Genomic DNA, 21,568 nt, shown 5'->3' on the forward strand with positions numbered 1-21,568 from the left:
AAGCCCCCCCGCAGCCCCAGGAACCGCCACCTCCCCGGGACTCTTCAATGGGTGGGAGGGGGGCCACGCAGCCCCTCTCGTGGAGCCCTTGATTGCCCTGGGGACCGCCACCCCCCAGGGCCGGCTCCTGCAGTGTCCCGGGGTGCCCACCCCCGGGACACTGCTGTTTGCAATGACAGGTCGGGAGCCTTGCGGTTCCCACCCTGTCATTTCAAACTGCTTTTCTATTTGGAAGAGAGAGCAGGAAACCTGCTCTCTCTTCCAAATAGCATAGCAGATTGCTTTTCTACAAGGGGAGCAGCATGTTAGCTGCTTCCCATGTGGAAAAGCAATGCCGGCTCCCAAAGGACGTAAGGAGCCGGCAGGACCATGGGGGGATTGGGGACCCCCCCCATGGTTCCCAATGGAGTGGGCCAACCCTGGGGGATGGCGTCCCTGGGGCTATTAGTGGCCCGGGAGGGGGGCCACGCTGCCCCTTCCGCAAAATGGAATAAAAAAAAAAAAGGGGCCGGCCGGGGGGACGGGGTCCTGAGGGCCATTAGTGGCCAAAGGAGGGGGGCAGAACTAAAAATATATTTTTTAAAAAGGTCCACGCCCCGGGGATGCGGTCCCCGGGGCAGATTATGGCCTCAGGAGGGGGGCCATGCGACCCCTTTCCCAATTTTATTATTTTTAAAAGAAAAAGTGGGGGCAGGCCATGGGGGATGGGCTCCCCAGGGCCAAAAAATTAGAAAAAGAAGGGGGGCTACACAGCCCCTCATCTCAAATATTTAAATTTTTTTTTAACCGGGATCGCGGTCGGAGGCCACGCCCCCTCATTGCACCACTCTGAAAACGTGCCCCCTGGCCCTTTTGCAGAGGGGGAACAAATTCCCCTTGAATACTGGTGGTCCCTGGGAGCCAACTAGCCCACCAGGAACCTCCAGTATGCGCCTGGGGTCTGCGTTGCAGAGAGGTGTTCTGGGGCCACCCCCCTTGTTACACCTCTCTGGAACGCTGCTCTGTGGCACTTACTGGAGGTACCTAATGGGCCTGTTGGCCCCCAGGGGACCTCAGGATTGAAGGGGACGCAATCCCCCAACTTAAAACGTGCCACAGGGTGCGTTTGCAGAGTGGTGAAGGTGGGGGGCGTGGCCGCTGAACACCTCTCTGCAAAGCAGCCCCTTGTCGTATACTGGAGGTAGCTGCTGGGCTAGTTGGCCCTCAGGGGATCTCAGGATTTAAGAGGAATTAATTCCCCATTTTAAAACACGTCACAGGGCGTGTTTGCACACATGTCACCTCAGGCCCCGCCCTCTTCTTTTACCTTTGTGCAAATTTGCCCTGTGGTGCGTTTTAAGCTGAGGAATAAATTCCTCTCCCACCTTGAGGGTCCCTGGGGGCCAACTAGCCCACCAGGAACCTCCAGTATGCGCCAGGAAGCTGCGCTGCAGAGAGGTGTTCTGAGGCCACGCCCCTTTTTACACCTCTCTGCAACGCAGCTCCGTGGCGCTCACTGGAGGTAGCTGGTGGGCTAGTTGCACCCCAGGGACCCTCAGTATTCAAGGGGAGTTAGCCCCCAACTTAAAATGCACCACAGGGCGCGTTTGCACAGTGGTGAAGGGAGGGGGCGGGCCTGAGTTCACATGTGTGCAAACACACCCTGTCGCACGGTTTAAGTTGGGGAATTAATTCCTTGTCAATCCTGAGGGGCCCTGGGGGCCAACTAGCCCACCAGAAACCTCCAGTATGCGCCAGGAAGCTGCGCTGCAGAGAGGTGTTCTGAGGCCACGCCCCTTTTTACACCTCTCTGCAACGCAGCTCTGTGGCGCTCACTGGAGGTAGCTGGTGGGCTGGTTGCACCCCAGGGACCCTCAGTATTCAAGGGGAATTAATCCCCCAACTTAAAATGCACCACAGGGTGCGTTTACACAGTGGTGAAGGGAGGGTACAGGGCCTGACATGATGTGTGCAAACACGCCCTGTGGCGCGTTTTAGTTGGGGAAAAAATTCCACTTCAAACCTGAGGGACCATGGGGGCCAATTAGCCCACCAGGTGCTTCCAGGAAGCGCCACTGTGCTGTGTTGCAGAGAGGTGGTGCAGGCCGTGCCCCTTTTTACATCTCTCTGCTACACAGCTCCGTGGCGCTTACTGGATGTACTACGAATTCCGATTTACTCACCTGTTATCAGGAGAGACCTCAGTGCTGCATCTTTGAGCCCAGTACTAATCCTGAAAAGTAATTCTAACCATACTTACAAGTAACTTGAATTTCCTTCCATAGGCTAACATTGACTAATTTCACTTGGAAATTCTGGAGTTTTAGAACTTTAAAATATTCACCTAAATCATACGAACAACAAATTCCAATTTACTCACCTGTAATCAGGAGAGAACCCAGTGCTGCATCTTTTAGCCCAGCACTGACCCTAAAAAGTAATTCTAACCGTACTTACTAGTAACTTGTATTTCCTTCCAGAGGAATCCATAGTCTGGTTTTCGCCAGAAAAGTTTCTAAGTGTCTATTTTCACAAACTCAAAATATTCCTTAAAAATCGCCTGTATGACTTAAACGCATTTTTCAACTGTTTACAGGAGATGCACCAGTGCTGGATCCAGGATCCACCACTGAGTAAGAAAAAGTAACGATAACACTACTTACCTGTCATTAGTGATGTCATTTGAGATATCATCAGTGATGTCACTGACCATGTCATGAATGATGTAATATGTGACATCATCAGCAGTGGATTGCGGGTGCGCATGTTATATATAGTTAGTACAATTAACTATAACGGAGGAATTTCAATTGTTTTGTATGAGTGAAATGTCTAGCTAACTATAACACCCCTGAAACCTAAGGTTTTTTCAGTAAATTTGTACGTTTTTTTAAATGCTAATTCGTAACTATAACATGTCTGAAACCTATGTTTTTTTCAGTGAATATATATATATATATATGTATACACGTGACATTCAAAAGATCATAAACATAAAAGTTAAAAGAAAAGTTATTTCCCTACATTTTTTTCAATAATATTAGAAAAGGAAAGCAACTCTTTCTCCTCTTTCTTTCACATAATATCCTATTGTTACTGGGTGTTGATTTCCGCACACTGAATAAATTCCAACTATTCTAGTCTAGTGACTTTGTATATTGCATTAACATGCACCATATCACTGCTCTGAAAGAGGGTCCAGTATTAACAAGTCATGATTCTAATAGCTCATCATGCGCCAGACTTATCATCTCCAGTCACGAAACCAAATTCCAAGCGGATTAATTTGGTAATCACAACACTACACATTGCGCCATAAGTTATAATATTTTCATGCGCCAATGAACCTCAACTTCCAAATTTGGATGTGGGTATTTTTTTAATGTTTACTAAGTAGCACCTCCTGTGGATATGTTTTAATGAACTCACTTCTTACCCTGACTAATTCTCCTATAGCATCTTGGACCCCAATAGAAGTTTAACCTTAGTAGCAGTTACATAAAATAAACTTTTAAATCAAACCATAATAAAACCTAGCATTTCTTACCACATCTTTAAGAGTACTAGAGGAACATGTATAAAATGTTAGGAATCTTATTGTCCATATCTAGTATATATCTAGATTGTAGCTGACACAATTTTTCTCCCTAGTGCCACCTCTGGGTGTTCTTAACATTGAATTGATCACATAATACTGCAGGTGCTTTTCATCATCTTTGTGTGTCGCATTGAAGTGATGTGCAACTGAGTAAGTGTTTGTCATGTATTTGATCACACAAATGTGCTGTAAGATCTCTTTGTGCACTTGGTGCATTATATTTCCTAAATATATTTGGGCACATGGCCTCATTAAAATATAGTGTCTAACAAAAAAAGGGACTTAGAGCTCATCAAGGTCCAGCATATGTGCTTCAAATAATCTAATAAATGTATGTGGGATATGTAGGTCCTAAATAAGAAGGAGTGTTAACAGCTATTCTGCAGAATACGAAGGGGGCATGACCCTGCAAGAATCAAATACCCTCACACACCTGTGTAGGTGTACTGCTTCATCATAGGACGTTTGCTCCTCGTCGGGCCGGTGCTGCAATGCTCAATGGCCACCCTCAATGGAGACTCTTTATGGGAGATCTTCTTGTCCACTCTTTGGTGAAGTGTAGGTGTGGGGGCTTGAGGAGTAGATTTGTGTTTAGGTGTGAAAGAGTTAAAGTGTGAAGTTAAATATCGGAAAGGAGGTACTTCTCAGGAAAAACTTTAATGTTTAATGAACATGTTCACTTACCTAAATTACAAATGTGTGGTGCTATCTGTCAGACTTTAGTTATTCTAGCTTCCTTGTAGGCATAACAAAGATCTAATAGTAGCTATTCATCAGGACCAATATCAACCTAATCTACTTAGTGATTGGAGTTTTAATGTATGGGTTCATAGATTTTCTCCCAATCACACATACCTTGGTTTTGGCATTGATTTGTGATTTATTTAGAGATGACCCAAATTGGGTAAAATTCGAGACTCCTCGAGTTGTGCACAATTGCGCATCATTTGCGTCAGTTTGGTCAGGACCGGTTCTCTGGACGACCTACCCTTGTGTGCCAACTTGGAACATATGTGTGATTGGGAGAAAATCAATAAACCCACACATTAAAACTCCAATCACTAAGTAGATTAAGACCTGGACATCTCCCTCAGAGTATTAATTTGGTTCTGTACATTAACAATCTGTTGTTGGAATTTGTTAATCTAGATCACTGAAAGATGGACTCCATCTTCCCCCTCACCGCATTAGCAAATAAAGGGCATAAGGCTTCAAAGGAGAAGCTGAAGTTTTATCTTCCCCAAGTACGGTACCTTGGTCGCGAAATTTCCACTGGCAAGCACCACTAACTTCAGAATGAGTTGAAAGCATCTGTGAGTTGCCCCTTCCCATTACTGTTTCCCAGGTAAATACTTTTCTGGGTATTGCTAGGATTTTCAGGCAGTGGTTTCAAGGCTGCGGCAAAAAAGTATATATACAAATATTGAGTTGTAAATATTGGGTCTTTGCTTAAGGCATGGGGAAGGATGTATGGAGACTCGGGAAATTCTTGAGGGGGCTGTCTTCATTAAAGGTGAGACCCTTGAAATGAGTATGTGAAAAAGTACTGGCTTTCATTATGAATGGGAACAGAAAAGGGCAGAAAAAAGGTCCACCACTGTGAACCACTGTGAATCTATTTCAATAGGTGTACGTTTTAGGGTACCTTTTATACAGCATCTCTTAGCCAGGGGTTTTCCTAACACATAGGATAGATAACTTTTGTTGTAAATGCACATGCTTCATACCCCTTTGAAAGAGTTCACTTATTGGTGGAGTGTGATGCTGTAGATCCCAGTACTGGAATGTTCATACATGCAGAGATGCCACAACACCTGTTAACTATGAACCCTATCATGGCTTAGAAACCCCACTAAGATTCAAGAACACCAAGAATGGTTTGGTGGACAACTACCCGATGTAATTCAGAATGTTAGACTGGGCCTGTTGAGTACTGAAGGGCCTACCTGGCACATATTAGTGGAGTAGACAGCATATGCTGACACAGCAGATTTTTTAGATCCAAAAATAAGACATCCAATAAATCAAGTAGAAGCTATTTATATGTAATTAAGACAATATGTTTTAAATTCAACTACTATGGATGCATTTGATTCCAGCCTTTCACAACACGCTCCTCTTCCACAGATAATACTGCTAGAATGTTCTTCCTTCATACCTAATGAACTCAGGTAACAATATGGACATGGGGGGACTCTAAAAGTAGTTCCTGCATTATATGAAATCCAGATATGTTGAGCCAAAGAATCCCTTCCACATTTTATTCCTTTATGGAGTAAGCCCAAGTTCAGGCTCAATTGCCTCTTAGACCAGAAGCTAACCACAATATATAAGTTTTTTTTCATCAGATAGAATATCAAGGTATAATAGGGCCTTGTCATTTTGTTTTTTCCTGTTTAAAAGCCTGACATGTCATATAGAATTATTTTACATTAAAGAAATTTGAATGCCCATACACAAATGTGCACAAAATGCTCAGAGCACTGGACTGATGATGAATCTGGTCATAAAAAAGTATTATGAAATCTCTAGTCAAAATATAGCAAATTAATCCCAGTATCTAACCAGTTTTTCATTCAGTGGTTTTCTGTACCCATATCCAAGATTACCCGGGAGCATCAGAAAAGCTCTGGATTTTTGCATCAAGAAATATAGCCATTCTACAAGAAGATTCAGAGGAGCTACCAATTCTTGACATCTGTATTACAGTTGAGGATTTGACTGAAAACCTGGCTATGGTAGACAGGAAAGTTACGCTCATACACCGGCATGAATATAAATTATCCAGTAAGAGTACTTGATTGGCACTTGACTTCCTGCTGGAATGAGCTATTTTACAACTTCTGAACACCTTAAAGAATTTACAAGCCCTGTTGGGGTTTTGTACCTTTCAAAGAGCTTATACGTCACAATATTCTGAGGGGGTTAAGTTATTGTAGAAATAAATTACTCCTACAAAACAAATGCACTACTGTCTTACTCAGTCTGCAAGTAGACAAGTTAGAGACTAAGAGGCTGATTTACTTTCCAAAGAAGGTACTCCCATCCACCAAACTGAAGGTCTGCCCACCTAATTTACATCTAGGCAGACATTAAGCATGTCAGTGATGGAGAATATTCAATCTCTTTCACTAACATACTCCTCCAACGGCCTGAGGGGATAAGAGTGGGAAGTCAAATGACCAGTTTTCACTGTTCACTCACGGTAAGGGGCAGTGAAAACTGCTAAATGACCTCAACACCATGAACGTCAACCCCCATGGTGTGCTGGTAATTAGTTTTTTTTTTTTTTAAACTAAATCCAACTTTGGTATTTTGTTTTAAAAAATAGAAAAAAAGCTAAAAATTGACAGGAAGTACGTTCTTGTTGACTGAGCTGTCTGTCAAAGTTTAAATACATTGACAGAAACTAGGTGGTTCCTGCCAATGTTAAGAGATGTCGGCTGAGCCAAACAACATCTCTGAATGCAGATTACGGTTATTTTCAGGCAAAATTTGAGTATAGAAATTAGTCAGGTTGACGGAGTAAAATACCGTACTTAGAACTCTAATTTGAATCTTAATACTTATAGACACAGGACAACAAGACATATCCTAGTGTTGGAACAGAAAACTGCCTCACATGGTGACAGACATGCTCTTCATTCCTGAGTGTTCCAGCTGCAGTGATGTATGGTTCACTGGTGCTGATTTTTGTTGTCATAAGAGTATATGGATTATGCGGGTGCACCATGACTCACAGATTCGGTTCTTGTCGGACCGGAAAGAGCACACAAAGCGATACCCTGATAGTGGTGAAAGGATACTGTCTTTGCTAGGAGTTAAGTAACCCAGGCACAGTGATGTTAGCATACAGAGTAGTGATCAGTAGAAGTGGAAAAGACTGTTTACCTGTTTCATCGGAGTGAAGCTCACTTATGTAAAGTTCAGCTGTTGTGAGCTTAACTAATCCCTGGCTTACATCAAGTTGGTATGTTGCGCTGGGCAGCGTACGTGTGGATGCATGTGCGAGTTGCAGTGCGCCTGTAAATGGTTCAGTACATGGAAGCCTCTAGGTTCCATTTAGAGTGACCCACAGCTGACTGGACGATTATGATGAGGTAGAAGAATTATCCCTAGAAAATTTCTGGATTTCTGCATTCCTGTGAGCTGGGTGCAACACATGCCGGAGGAAGGAGAGCCAGGCTCTTCAGTACACTTCAAAGGGTGCACTTCAATTTAGGGAGAGGTCACTGGAAAGGGGCCTGGGCACATCTCATAAAGGAGATAGGGCTGATAAGAGAATTATAAAGAATAAGGCTGGGCCCTGGGATAGTCTTTTGATGCAGATATCACTGTGGCTGACATCCATATGTGAATCTCTAGTCACTCCCATGGCTTGTGTTGTGGGTCGATACGATTTGGAGCCACTCCTGCTGTGATAGACTGCTTTCTGGAGGGAGAGCAGGAGAGAGGAATTGACACTTTAAAGGGAAGCAGACTCTCAACACAAACTTAAAGACCTCCGAATTTAAATAAAATTGGTGTCTAGAAATTACCTGTAGGAAGGGAAGCTCGAGGCCCCCAAAATTGTCACCTGTCAAGAGTGTTTTTGCTAAACCTATGCCTGTGATTAGGACAGGGGACTAGGGCAAGCCAGTCTGAAGCTAGCAGAGGGGACTTCACCCAGGGAAACCCAGACCACCTGCCCTTGAAGCCTTGAACACTTGTGTCAGCCTGCTTGCCAAAATCAGTTGTCTCTGGGTAGAACAGGAGAGCACTAGGAGCGCGTGAGGTCCTATGGGGGATCATGGTGAAGGGATTCCAATAATGAGATGTGAGTACACAGCTGTTGCACTGATAGGGCTGTTGCCGGTGTTCAGGGTAAAGTTGGTGACCTGGTATGCCAGAGGAGGCTCCAGTAAGATTATTGCCATGCCGATCGGGCCATAGCCCATGTGTGGAGTGAAGTTGACAACCCTGTATGCCAAAGATGCCACTGTGAGGAATACTGCATTGAAGATCGGCTAGCCTAGGTGCAGAGTGAAGTCAGTGACTGTGTATGCCAGAGGGGGCCTCTGTGACAAAGAAATACAGCTGTGCTAATAAGGCCATCATATATATGTGGAGTAAGGTTGGTGAGCCTGTATGCCGGAGGGGGCCACAGTGAAGAACAAGGTGCGTTACCTAATTTTGTCATTTTTGAGAGGAGAGGATGCTCTGGTGACCAGTACCTATGAAGGACTGGACTTTTCCTAAGATCCAGCGGTGCCAGGGAACAACACCTGAAACCTTCGTGGGATACCTGTTCAGCGCACAAATGACAGAGACACGGGACACTTCCTTCGGCGTCAAAGATCAGCGTTTATTACTGCAGGGAGGCAAAAGTCACAAGAAGTACAACAGAGTGTAGGTTCTGAGAGTCTGCTTCAAATTGCAAATGTGGATCGCTCCTTTTATACACATTTTCGTCATTGCACAACACACGAACAAAAGGTTACAACTAAGTTCCTACAGTAAACTTCAAAAGAACTTCTTTCATGTTTTCAGAACCCCGGAACATAATTTCAGTAACATTTACCGGTTCCCAACTGTAAAAGCACATCTTCTCACCATTAGGCACATTCCACTCTAGTTGTAAACGAACGAAAGAAACAGCTGCAAGGAAGACAGACAACAGTAAAGAAAAGAGTGTGAGGGTAATATCGGAAGCATGATCACAGGATCAAAGGATTCGATCCTAACACATGTGCGGCTGAAACAATAGACCGGCACGGCAAGATTACCCTCAAGCGGAGCCATCTGCCTTTGCAGTGTCATCCCCTCGTCATAAAAGACGCACAAAAGGAATATGCATCTTCCGCAAAGCTTGGGAACTAAGGGTCATAGCGCGGACAGTTGCCTGCTCGCTGACTACGTGAGGGCAAGAAACAAAATGGGTGCCGTATCTAAAATGGAACCCGAGGGTTCAGAAGAAGAAACGCGTAAATAAGGTGAACCCTTCCAAGTAGTGTAGCGAAAACGCGTACACTTAATAAACTCGTTATTTACGGTTCATAGATACCAAACTTGCCCATACTCGACCATGCCCAGAACATCATAACGATTCTCACGGAACCTCAGACGCTCCTTTTGCCCTCATGTAGGCAAGCACTAGTTGAAATCAGAATCGATTTCAATATTCATCAGATCATTCAGGTGTTGCTGGAACATCATCCTATCCATCAATGCCTCTTTGGTAACAGATGGCCTTCTTATACACGTAGTAGCACAAAGGCCACATAAGGCAGGACCACACTGCACGCAAAGACAACACGTGAACAGAAACGTCACAACAATCCCTATGATCATCAGAATCTTCCAACCCCATGTCGACATTAGGCCCCAAAACCATCCTAGAAGCGTCCAATCTCCCTCGTCCACGTGTATGGACTCTGAGATTTTATGCAACTTTGAGATGGCTTGGTAAACGGTTGGAGCGTTATCAGGTATGAAAATGCCGCAGCTCGAATGGATGACCTTACACACACCACCTCTATCTGCTAGTACAACGTCTAGAACCATACAGTTCTGTAGCGTCATCAGCCTATCCGCTTGAAGCTCTGCTGTCAGGTTACCAAGGGCGCTTGCAGTGATATTAGCAGTCGATTCAACCACACGAGTCAGCTGTCTCAAGTTCCTACTATTAACCATAGGACCCCAAAACGGTAGGAAACCCTTAAAGAAGTCTCCTGCCTCTTGACCAGCAGTATCCTCTCTACTAATAACGCCTCTCACAACTCTATTCTTGTGATAATCTGAGGCAACAGTAAAAGTCGGAGGTAAAAGATTTGCGATATAACATGTGCCCGAGAAGTCATGGGGCAACCATGTGTATGCGCGGTCATAACACACAAAGTAGGTACCCTTGGCAGTCAGAAAGACAGGGGAAGAGAGCATCGGTAAGACGTACGTGTCAACACAAGCGCTCTTCCCAAGCTGAGCTCTCGGATTTCGACCATGACCTTGCAGACAGAAACGACCCAAGTGAGGTACGATCCAGATCGGAGACGAGCTTTTAAGCTGTCTATCACCCACTGATACACTATACTCAGCGTCACTAAGATCCTTATATGCTCGTACTTCCTCCTCTGGGATAAGCGATACGTCAAAAATATCTCTATCTAAATCAGTAATAGCTATCACCAAAGACTTGTGGTACGGGCCAGGACCAAAACCTGCTGAGCGTGGCTCTCGATGGGGGTAGGAATCTAGTGCACTACGGAACATAGTTTGGAATGCTCGAGCTGACCCCTGGGGACTATAAGGAAGAACTAAATACGGAATACCCTTATCCATGGTATGTGGCATTAACCCACACACCCAACAATTAGTGGTATTCACCACCAACTGATGCTGATGCAAGAGTTGAACAAAGGAATTGTTCATAAATTCCGCACGTCTGACTTGTTCATGTTGAGGCAGAAGATGAAAGGAATGTGGAGAAATAGTGGAGGCAGGATTCAAATCATGTGAAGGAGGAGTAGGCGAAATGGAAGTCAATAATAATTGAATCCCAAAATACGTTCCACCCACCAGCAACATAGAAACAGTTAGGAACAACATAAAAATCTGCAACAAAAAACATTTTGTGCGAAACACCTTATGCAATTTAGATCTTTGCGCCAACATTTTCTCTCTTTTCGACAGCATAGTAAATTCCATCCTCTAAAAAACCGTCCGTGACGTTCTTGACGCACTTCGTTCTGAGTAGCGATTATCAATTCCCAGGAGTTCCCAGAAATCGACAAAAGAAATCGACCTAGTGTCAAAAACCTGCTAAACAGAAGAAAGTACCCGCACGGCCCTACGGTCAACCCAGATGGAAGGTTTTAAATGAATTGAATATTCAACTTAATATAAGTCTCTTAGCTGCACGAAAAGAAAAGGGTACACACAATATAAAATGTCCACAATATTCAAGGCAAATGTAAGGGGGAAATGTAAAATCAAAAATAATAAAAGTATTTTATTAGTCTTTATTGCGTGGTCAAAGAAAATATCGACTTTTTCCTGGTTGAGTCTGCTCTTCAAACAACGGTTCAAATGGCAAAGCAGGATTCGAGTGTTCAGGTAATAGTTCAGAACTCGAACTCTCCAATGTTGCTGACGAAGGTCTTGTCTTAAATGATTCGACAAAAATGTCTGATCGGACTGTATCGTTTTCTATAGGCTGAGCATCACTAAATGGCATAAAACCCGGGACCGGACTGGTCTCTGTCGAGGCGACTCCTTTCTTGATCCATGCATCTGCTGGCAAAGGAAACGGAACTTTCTTGGTGTGGGTGGCATGCACCCAATGCTTTCTGCCTTCCAGTCGAACCGCCGTCCTTGTTGCCAGTAACACCTGGTGGGGACCCACGAACCTTGGCTCAAGATTTCGTTTTCGTCCAAAATTTCGGGTAAGCACCCAGTCACCTGGTTGGATCCGATGACCAGGTCCCTCAGTTTGTGCCGGTAAAGCTTCAAAGACCTGTTGATGAATCAAACTCAATTTAGCAGTCAGATCATAAAGATAGTCAATCAACATTGGATATTCAATTCTCTTAAACTCCTTAGGCCTCGGAACTCCCCAAATATTCGCAGGACGGCCAAACACAATCTCATATGGGCTAAGCCCTACTCGAGAGTGCACGGTTGCCCTGGTCGATAAGAGAGCTAAAGGCAAAGCATCCGGCCACGATAAACCAGTCGTTGCCTGGATTTTGGCAAGTTTCAGTTTCAGGGTGCCATTATATCCTTCCACCAAACCAGCCGACTGAGGATGATTAGCGCTATGAAATTTTTGGACTATGCCTAGGCCACGACACACACTCTTCATCACACTTCCCACAAACTCACTTCCGTTATCTGACCATACAATCCGTGGCATTCCATACCTAGGGAAATATTCCTTGAGCAGGATTTTTGCTGTTGACAGGGCAGTATTATCCTTAAGAGGGTAGGCCTCAATCCATCTGGAGAACGCACAAACCACAACTAGAACATATTTCAGATTATTGCATCTCTCCATATGGATGAAATCTAATTGGATAATTTCGAAGGGACATGTAGGAGGAGCAAAATGACCAGGTGGAGTGGGGGTGCCCTTACCAGGATTATACATCAAGCATACCATGCAATTCTTTACCACTCTCTCTGCACACTTAGTAATCCCATCATTCTTCCATACAGGAGACAACAACTTGCATATGCCTTTCGCGCTAATATGTGCCGTGCCGTGGGCCATTGTAACAACAGCAAACACATATGCATCCGGTAACATCCATCTCTGTTTTTCTGACAAGTCAACCCAACATCCATTCCCGTCTAACTTCCCCGTGCTTTCTTTCCACTTAGTCTTTTCCATCTCAGTGGCCTGGTTCTGTATTTCCTTTACACTTTCAATTGTGTCTTCACACATGCTAGTCTCCGCTGGCCATCTCACTGAGCTCGTAACATACATTCGATTTGTCAGATCTCTGGCTGTCTCCTTAGCAGTCTCATCCGCAAATGCATTACCACGGCCCACATCATCCGTCACTTTCCGATGCGCACTACATTTTAATTATGGCCACCTGTTTAGGCAATGTAAGTGCTTCTAAAAGATCGTTCACAAGCTGTCCATGCTGGATCTTCGTGCCATGCGACGTAAAGAACCCTCTTTTTCTCCACAATCGACCAAAACTATGCGATACACCAAATGCATACTGACTATCGGTAAACACATTCACACGCTTGCCTCTAGAAAACACGCACGCTCTTGTTAATGCTATCAGTTCGGCCGCCTGGGCCGAATTCTGACTCAATCTCGCAGTTTCCACAACCGTACTCAACGTCACCACAGCATACGCAGTCGTCACTTCACCATTCAGCAACTTAAAGCATGAACCATCAACATACAAAGTACCATCGGGATCTACCAATGGAGTGTTTTTCAGGTCAATACGACCTTTCGTCTCTTCTTCAGTTCTTAAGTAGCAATCATGTGATGCTACATCACCTGATTCCATGCCGATCGGCAACAATGTTGCAGGGTTCAACACATTGCAACGTTTTATCCATATATGACTCGCCAAAAGGGTTAACTCATACCCAGACAACCTTGCACTCGTCAAGTGTTGAGTTTTTGTTCGATTCAAGAGAGTGTCAACTGCATGCGGAACCATCACCGTAAGCACATTATCCATGACCAGACCTGCGGACTGTCGAATGGACACCGCAGCTGCCGCTGTTGCTCTTAAACAACTCGGCAATGCTCTAGCTACTGGGTCTAAGGTCGAAGAAAAGTATGCACATGGACGCTGTTTGTCACCAAATTGTTGCGTCAAGACACTCAACGCACAACCATCCCTCTCGTGAACGTATAGTGTAAACGGCTTACTGTAGTCAGGGGTACCTAACACAGGAGCCGAACACAACGCATCACGTAATTCAGAAAAACTTTTCTGACACTCTTCAGTCCATGGTAAAGGAGTCGGAACATCCTTACACGTGAGGGCTAACAATGGTTTCGCTAACAATGAAAAATTTGGAATCCATTGTCTGCAGTATGACGTAATACCTAGAAAGGCACGTACATCTGTCTGAGTTTTTGGCACAGTCATTCGAGCAATCGCTGCAATTCGTTCTGGGGTCAACCTTCTCCCCTCTTTTGACAATAAGTGACCCAAATAGGTTACTTCTTGACAACAATATTGCAGCTTAGAAGGTGACACCTTGTGATGTAGGTCACATAGATGTTGCAACAATGATACTGTAGCAGATCTGCAAACAGCTTCGGTATCTGCAGCCACCAATAGGTCGTCAACATATTGGATCAAAGCCGCACCCGTCGGTAACACAAATGCATCAAGTTGACTTTTAAGGGCTTGGCTGTAGATCGATGGACTCTCACAGTAGCCTTGAGGTGCGCGTTTAAACCTAAAACTTCGACCTCCTAATGAAAATCCGAATAGATCTCTGCTTTCCTCAGCGATCGGAATACTAAAGAAAGCATTCTTTAGGTCGATCACCGTGAACCAGGAGGCAGAAGCTGGAATCAGGGTCAACAAGGCTGTGATGTCAGGCACCACAGGAAACTGTGGGATCACTATTTTATTTACCTCTCTTAAATCAATTACAAAACGATACACAGGAGGTTTAGTTGGATCGGTTCGTTTCAAAATGGGTAACACAGGACTATTACACACATTTCCCCGAGTTTCTTCGATGACATCTTTTTCGATCAGGTCATAAATGATCGCTAATAGCGCTCGCTCACCATCAAGAGAGATACGATACTGAGGTATACGTGGTAATCGAACATTCGTTTTCAACTGGACCACATACGGTGGAATGTTTAACAGGCCCACATCATTGGGCCCTGTTGCCCATAAAGACGCAGGAAGAGTCCTCAATTCTGGTGGGAACTTATCCATTGAGAGGTACATAGGAGAGATAACCCTCTGACCTAACGTAAGCTCCACTCCTTCAGGAGAGCAATACAAAGTCGCATATAACCGTTTTAACAAATCCAGACCCAAAATATTCTCACCACACCCAGTGGATAGAATCAATGGAGTTTCCAGCTCACGAGGACCAATCGCAAGGGACAAAGGGCTAGAGACAGGATTGCTAACAGGGGCGCCAGAGAATCCAATGGAAACATTCGTTAAGCCAGACAAAGGTGCGCCAGGGAGTTTGGAATGCATGATGGAACTTTTTGCTGCACCAGTGTCCAACAGAAAAGGCTCAACTACGCCAGATGTGGCAACCGCGACGTAAGGCCCTCTCTGATCAACCGGAACTGACACTACTCCCTCTCTTTGTCGATGGCTGTCCTAGTAACGGTCGCCTGCAACAATCTCATGCTCAACATAATAATCGTCCACATGGTACTGTGCAGATTTATCGGACCCCGCATTTCGCTGGTCGAAACAATTATTCGCGTCCGATGAAACAGTAAAGCGCTCATGATATTGAACGAAACCTCGACCTCTACCTCGAGAGGCCTGTTGATGACCACCACGACCTCCCCGAGCTGAAACATTATTATAACGATCACGTAAAGCGGGACAATCAAATTTTATATGGCCCTCCTTCCTACAATATGCACACTGATTATACCCAAGCGTAGATCTAAAGTCAGAGGAGTCAGAGGAGTCAGAGCGCGACTGCATCCTAGTGAACTGGGCTCGTGGTCGATACTGCTGTTGTAAATCAATTTGATTTGAACGTGGAGGATATGCCTGCTGCAACAAAACCTTCGTTTTGAGCTCCTTCGTTTTCTTGTCTGAACGATCACTTTCTTCCTTTTCCCTATTCTCATAATATCTGTGCAGTGGTTGAAACAGCCCATGCACTTTCCGAATTTTTCAATTTGTTGCATAGCTCTGGCAACAAATTTAACACAAACTTATCAACAAACAACTGTTGGCCTCCTTCGGTGCTCATGTCCTGACCACTATGATCGACAAATGCCTCCTCGAATCTAGTAAAGAAATCGGAGACACTCTCGTCTTTCTTTTGCTGGCAAGCCGATAATTTATCCCAATTCACCCTCATCGCTGGCATGAGTATTTTCATAAGTGTAATGATTTTCTGGGGTAGATCCAAAATTAACTGCTCAGGCTTAGCCCCACCAACTTGTAGTCCATCAGCCGCTATTAGTGCAGGCCAATCACCGCCTAACTCATTCACATGATTCGTTTGGCGAATTTTTGCCCAAATCGGTTGCGGTACGACATTACCAAACAGCATGTCGATGTCAGCGAGGTTCATAATAGTTGCATCTACCAATTGGGACAACTCCTTATAATAACCCGCCGGATTCTTACGCGGATCAGGCAAAGATTGTTTCACCTGCAAGACTTCTGATCGCTTCCATGGGAGGTGTATCCAAACACGTTGGAAATGTGGCAAAACTGGGGGATTGGCAGCAGGAGCACCTGGCATCCATACTGGCGGAACCTCTCTCATAGGATATTGACCAGAGGTCGTTTTCGTATTATCGGTGTCATCATCAAATGACACACGAGAAGGCACTGTGGATCTAAAGGCTAACAATCGCTCTAATGCTCGTCGTACATTTCCACCCACAATCATACCGTTCGAAAACTGACTCTGGAGTTCCGTCATCTCAGGCGGTACATTATCCAAGTCATCATTATACCATTCTTCTCTCAAAAAGTTACACATTTCTTCAAACATGAATCTCTGAGTGGGCTCATTAAACTGAGAGAATGTATCAAAAACCATGCGCGAAGGGTAGTTAGCAGGGTGTCTTATCCATCTACGCGCCATAGTTACCAACGTGGCACTCTCCCTTCCACCAGGGATTTGACTTCGTCTCTGGGGAGTTTCAGAGACATCGGATCGAAATAACGATCCAGAAAGTGGGGAGTAAAGGGTAGCAACAGTATTAGGGATACGATTACGAACAGAAGGAGAAAGAAGAACAGGAGCAACAACATTAGAAGTGAACGTAGGGACAGCAGAGGTAGCCAGGACAGTTGAGGTAACAGGAACAATGGACTGAGGAGGTACAGGCAAAGGAGCAGTAGGAATAGAAGTAGGTGGTGGGACAAACGCAGGACCAACAACAGGCCGACCAGCAGCCGCTGGAACAACAGGAGGAACTACAGGAGGAACTACAGGAGGAACTACAGGGGCTGTAGCACCCTGTGCATAAGGAGGTGGTGATTTCAATAAATTAGCTAAAAAGGGATCCTCCTTCACATCTTCTTCCTTTTTAACATGATTAGATGGTAAAACCGGATAACATTTATCTACCTGCATGTGATGCAGTCTAGTAGAAACTTCTATCTCTTTTTCTGCTTTATCTCGCTGATATTGTTCTGCACCTTGCATCATCGTAATGATACCTTCTTTTTTATTTTTCTTAAGCTGTTTGATTTCTTTCTGCTTGGCCTCTTTACGCCATAACCGAAAGGAATCAAACATAGCAGGCCTAGCTTTCTTTTTAAACAATTTAGCTTCAAGATTATCTAAAATCGTAATTTCAAAACTTCCATGCGGTGGCCAACTAAGGTCACCCTCGTTTTTCGTATAACGAACCCAATATTCATTATATATAATAGGGCCTACACCATGTCGACTATAGAGCTCATAAATTGGAGTTCCAACTGGAGGTATCGGACACGAGTCCTCCAACCGGGAATCAGTGTTATAACATTTAAAGAAACCAAAGAAACCACTACGGCTAGGCATCTTGTTCACTAACCAAGTATCAAACTTCAAGGGTTATCGAAGCGCTAAATCTTCGTGAAAGACAAAACCCTCGGTTTTTGGCAATTGCAACTGTCAAATAACAACTAAGAACCAACAACTAAGCACCACAAATGCAATGGAACCATGCAAAACAACTAAGCTTCAACAACAACCAAGGATACTGGGAGCGACCCACAAATACTTAACTGAGAGTACAATGGCGTCACCAGGAAGGCCCGTTTATCGTCTCGCCGTACAAAGGACTATGCCAGGCACCAAAACAGGTCGACAGTCAGGGCATCGGTCCGTCGCAGCCGTCAGGAGGCGGGAATCTTCGCGGGAAAAATCTTCGGACCACTTATTTCGACAACAGGATCGATGAAGCCGGGTGCACCTTCCCTCGGAGATTTCACACGAAGTTCCTCACAATCGTCAGGCTTTGGACCGGTACCGCTGATGTCGCCCTACGTTGGGCGCCAACTGAAGGACTGGACTTTTCCTAAGATCCAGCGGTGCCAGGGAACAACACCTGAAACCTTCGTGGGATACCTGTTCAGCGCACAAATGACAGAGACACGGGACACTTCCTTCGGCGTCAAAGATCAGCGTTTATTACTGCAGGGAGGCAAAAGTCACAAGAAGTACAACAGAGTGTAGGTTCTGAGAGTCTGCTTCAAATTGCAAATGTGGATCGCTCCTTTTATACACATTTTCGTCATTGCACAACACACGAACAAAAGGTTACAACTTAGTTCCCACAGTAAACTTCAAAAGGACTTCTTTCATGTTTTCAGAACCCCGGAACATAATTTCAGTAACATTTGCCGGTTCCCAACTGTAAAAGCACATCGTCTCACCATTAGGCACATTCCACTCTAGTTGTAAACGAACGAAAGAAAGAGACAGGAACAGCTGCAAGGAAGACAGACAACAGTAAAGAAAAGAGTGTGAGGGTAATATCGGAAGCATGATCACAGGATCAAAGGATTCGATCCTAACACATGTGCGGCTGAAACAATAGACCGGCACGGCAAGATTACCCTCAAGCGGAGCCATCTGTCTTTGCAGTGTCATCCCCTCGTCATAAAAGACGCACAAAAGGAATATGCATCTTCCGCAAAGCTTGGGAACTAAGGGTCATAGCGCGGACAGTTGCCTGCTCGCTGACTACGTGAGGGCAAGAAACAAAATGGGTGCCGTATCTAAAATGGAACCCGAGGGTTCAGAAGAAGAAACGCGTAAATAAGGTGAACCCTTCCAAGTAGTGTAGCGAAAACGCGTACACTTAATAAACTCGTTATTTACGGTTCATAGATACCAAACTTGCCCATACTCGACCATGCCCAGAACATCATAACGATTCTCACGGAACCTCACCTACCTGAGATCCGTATGAGGATTGGAAGCAAAGCGATCATCCCGCCCACCTGTGGGAAGGATCACAAGAACTTATAATCTCAACAGAGGAAGCGCAGTGGACGTCCAGCAGCTGTCCCTGCAGAGCCGCAAGTGCTAATCACTGTAAGCAGGTGCAGCAGTCCTCTGCAGCTTCTGAGAGTGAAACGCTCCTTGGGACCCCAGTAGCATGACCCCTGCAGGTGCAGGCAAAAATGGTTGCAGGGCTGAAGGTCCAGGGATAACTTGTTCTGCCACTTAGTGCTTTGCACGCTGGAATGGTTTTGACTTTGGAAGAGTTGGAGTGGGACTTCTGGGATTCAGACTACAAGTGGGGCTTAACCCATATGTCACTCACCATGAATGGGGAATAACCACTACCGTTAGTGAAAGAAAAGTAGAACATAGGGACCTACCTTTCGAACACTATAGTCCCAACCTCACAGGACAGTGTATATTGTTTGTGTATGCCACATTTTACTTCGTGTTCATATATAAATACTTGTTTTTAATAAAAAACTAGTGCTTGACTAGACAATCATTTTTGCTGCTATTGACCATAATTTGAGTTGTGTTCACCCCCCTGTTTCCAACTCTACCCTGGGAAGCCTTGGACTACTCGACCCACGCTAATACTGAGAGTCAAACGCTGAAGCAATTCTTGGCCCGGTTTCTCAGGACTCATAGTAAGTCAAGGTCTGGGACATCAGGAGTAAAAGGCCTCAACCGCCATGGTTGGACCCAGTAGCTCCTGCTTACTCCATTGCCCACTGAAAGGGATTCTTACACCTAGTAATTAGGGCTATTACCATTACTTCAGGCTATGCATCTGTATTTTACAATGAAGGACATACGATGACCATAGCATATAGATCACACCTGTTTTCCTCTGCTGAGGAATAATTTCATACTGAGAAAATTATCATTGCAGTACAGACAGTGATACTAAAGGAGTGTTCTCTTACTCAAGAAAAACAAACCATTATAGTTTCTCCCATGACTAGGAGCAGCAACAAAACCTAGTATTCCAAATGCATGGGCTCTACACCTTCTAAGGAGGCAGAGGTCCACTTCTTTAAATGCTTCTGATATACAATTTGAATATGATCCATCACTTTGTGACCAGAAATTTTAACAAGCAGAAAATATTCCACAAACTCAAAATTTGCTACCCATACATGACCCCCAAACTGTAATCCCATACATGAGTATTAGCATGTGTTCTCGAAGTGCAAGTCATTTTTGAAGCTGGCAAATATAGGGTGCAACACTTGCACACTAATGTCTTGGGTGATTCCACTGCACAACTCAGAGAAATACATGCCATCTACTTGCACCTCAAAAAGCTGAACATCAGTTCCCACTCTTACTGTGTCAGATTCATTTTTTCTACAAGGCTATAATGTACATTTACCACAATGGCGATTAAGCAAAGATTCATAGGGGAAGTCAATAAAATGTAAACAACTTTGGGGATAAGGAACTATTCTACAGGACAAGGATCCTTTGGTCCATGCACAGCACACCATCACCCTTAAAAGTTAAGGAATTCACTCAAGAAGGAACAGTAGTGCAAACCTCTAAGGCACCTGTTGTAACTTAATCTAAAAAATAGATTAATGCAAACATGTTAGTGGCAATACAGGCACCTTCAAAAGTGGAAAAGAATCCTGGTGACTTCCCCTCTAAATGTCCTTACACTCTTACTATTTTCTTGATACTGGTATGAGGTTATATTACTATTCAAATTCATATGCCTCCTGGGACATATTAAGTCACACACATCATCAACCATATTCAACAGCACATTTCTTAGCAATCGCTCAATACACCATCTGCACCAGGATCAACCCTTGGCCACAGATGCTTTTCCAGTAATTTAGCTCCTACTTCACTCAGCACCACTAATCACAGTAACTGAATTACATCTGCCCGTACTATACTTCAGACACACTCTGCAACTCTTCATGAAACTGTGTGGGGTTCTCTTTAATGTAAGGAAACTGTTTTTTAATGCTCATTAGATCAGATGGGTCAAACCACCATAGACCAAAATTCTACCTCCGGCTAAAGGGTAGTCTGTCAAGGAAACACAGGTGTCTAGAATAGGTGGGGAGGGACTCTCATTACCAGTGTTGCAAGAATGGGGGAGAGGGAAGGCACCTCCTAGCCAATCAGTCCATTGTCAATCCTAATGTTTCTCTTGTGAAAGTGGGGCTGTGCTCTCAGGGGTCGCTGCACCCCACAGGGAAGGAATGCACCTGTGCTTGGGACCGATTCACAGCAGTGGAATTGGCATCTTGTCTTGTCACTCACACCCCTCTGTCAGGCGCTTTACTGTAAGTCAGTTGCACTTTAGTGCTTGCTTGCACCACATCTCCTAGTTCT

The sequence above is a fragment of the Lissotriton helveticus genome, chromosome 3_1 (assembly GCF_964261635.1).
Source record: "Lissotriton helveticus chromosome 3_1, aLisHel1.1, whole genome shotgun sequence".
NCBI classification, from domain to species: domain Eukaryota; kingdom Metazoa; phylum Chordata; class Amphibia; order Caudata; family Salamandridae; genus Lissotriton; species Lissotriton helveticus.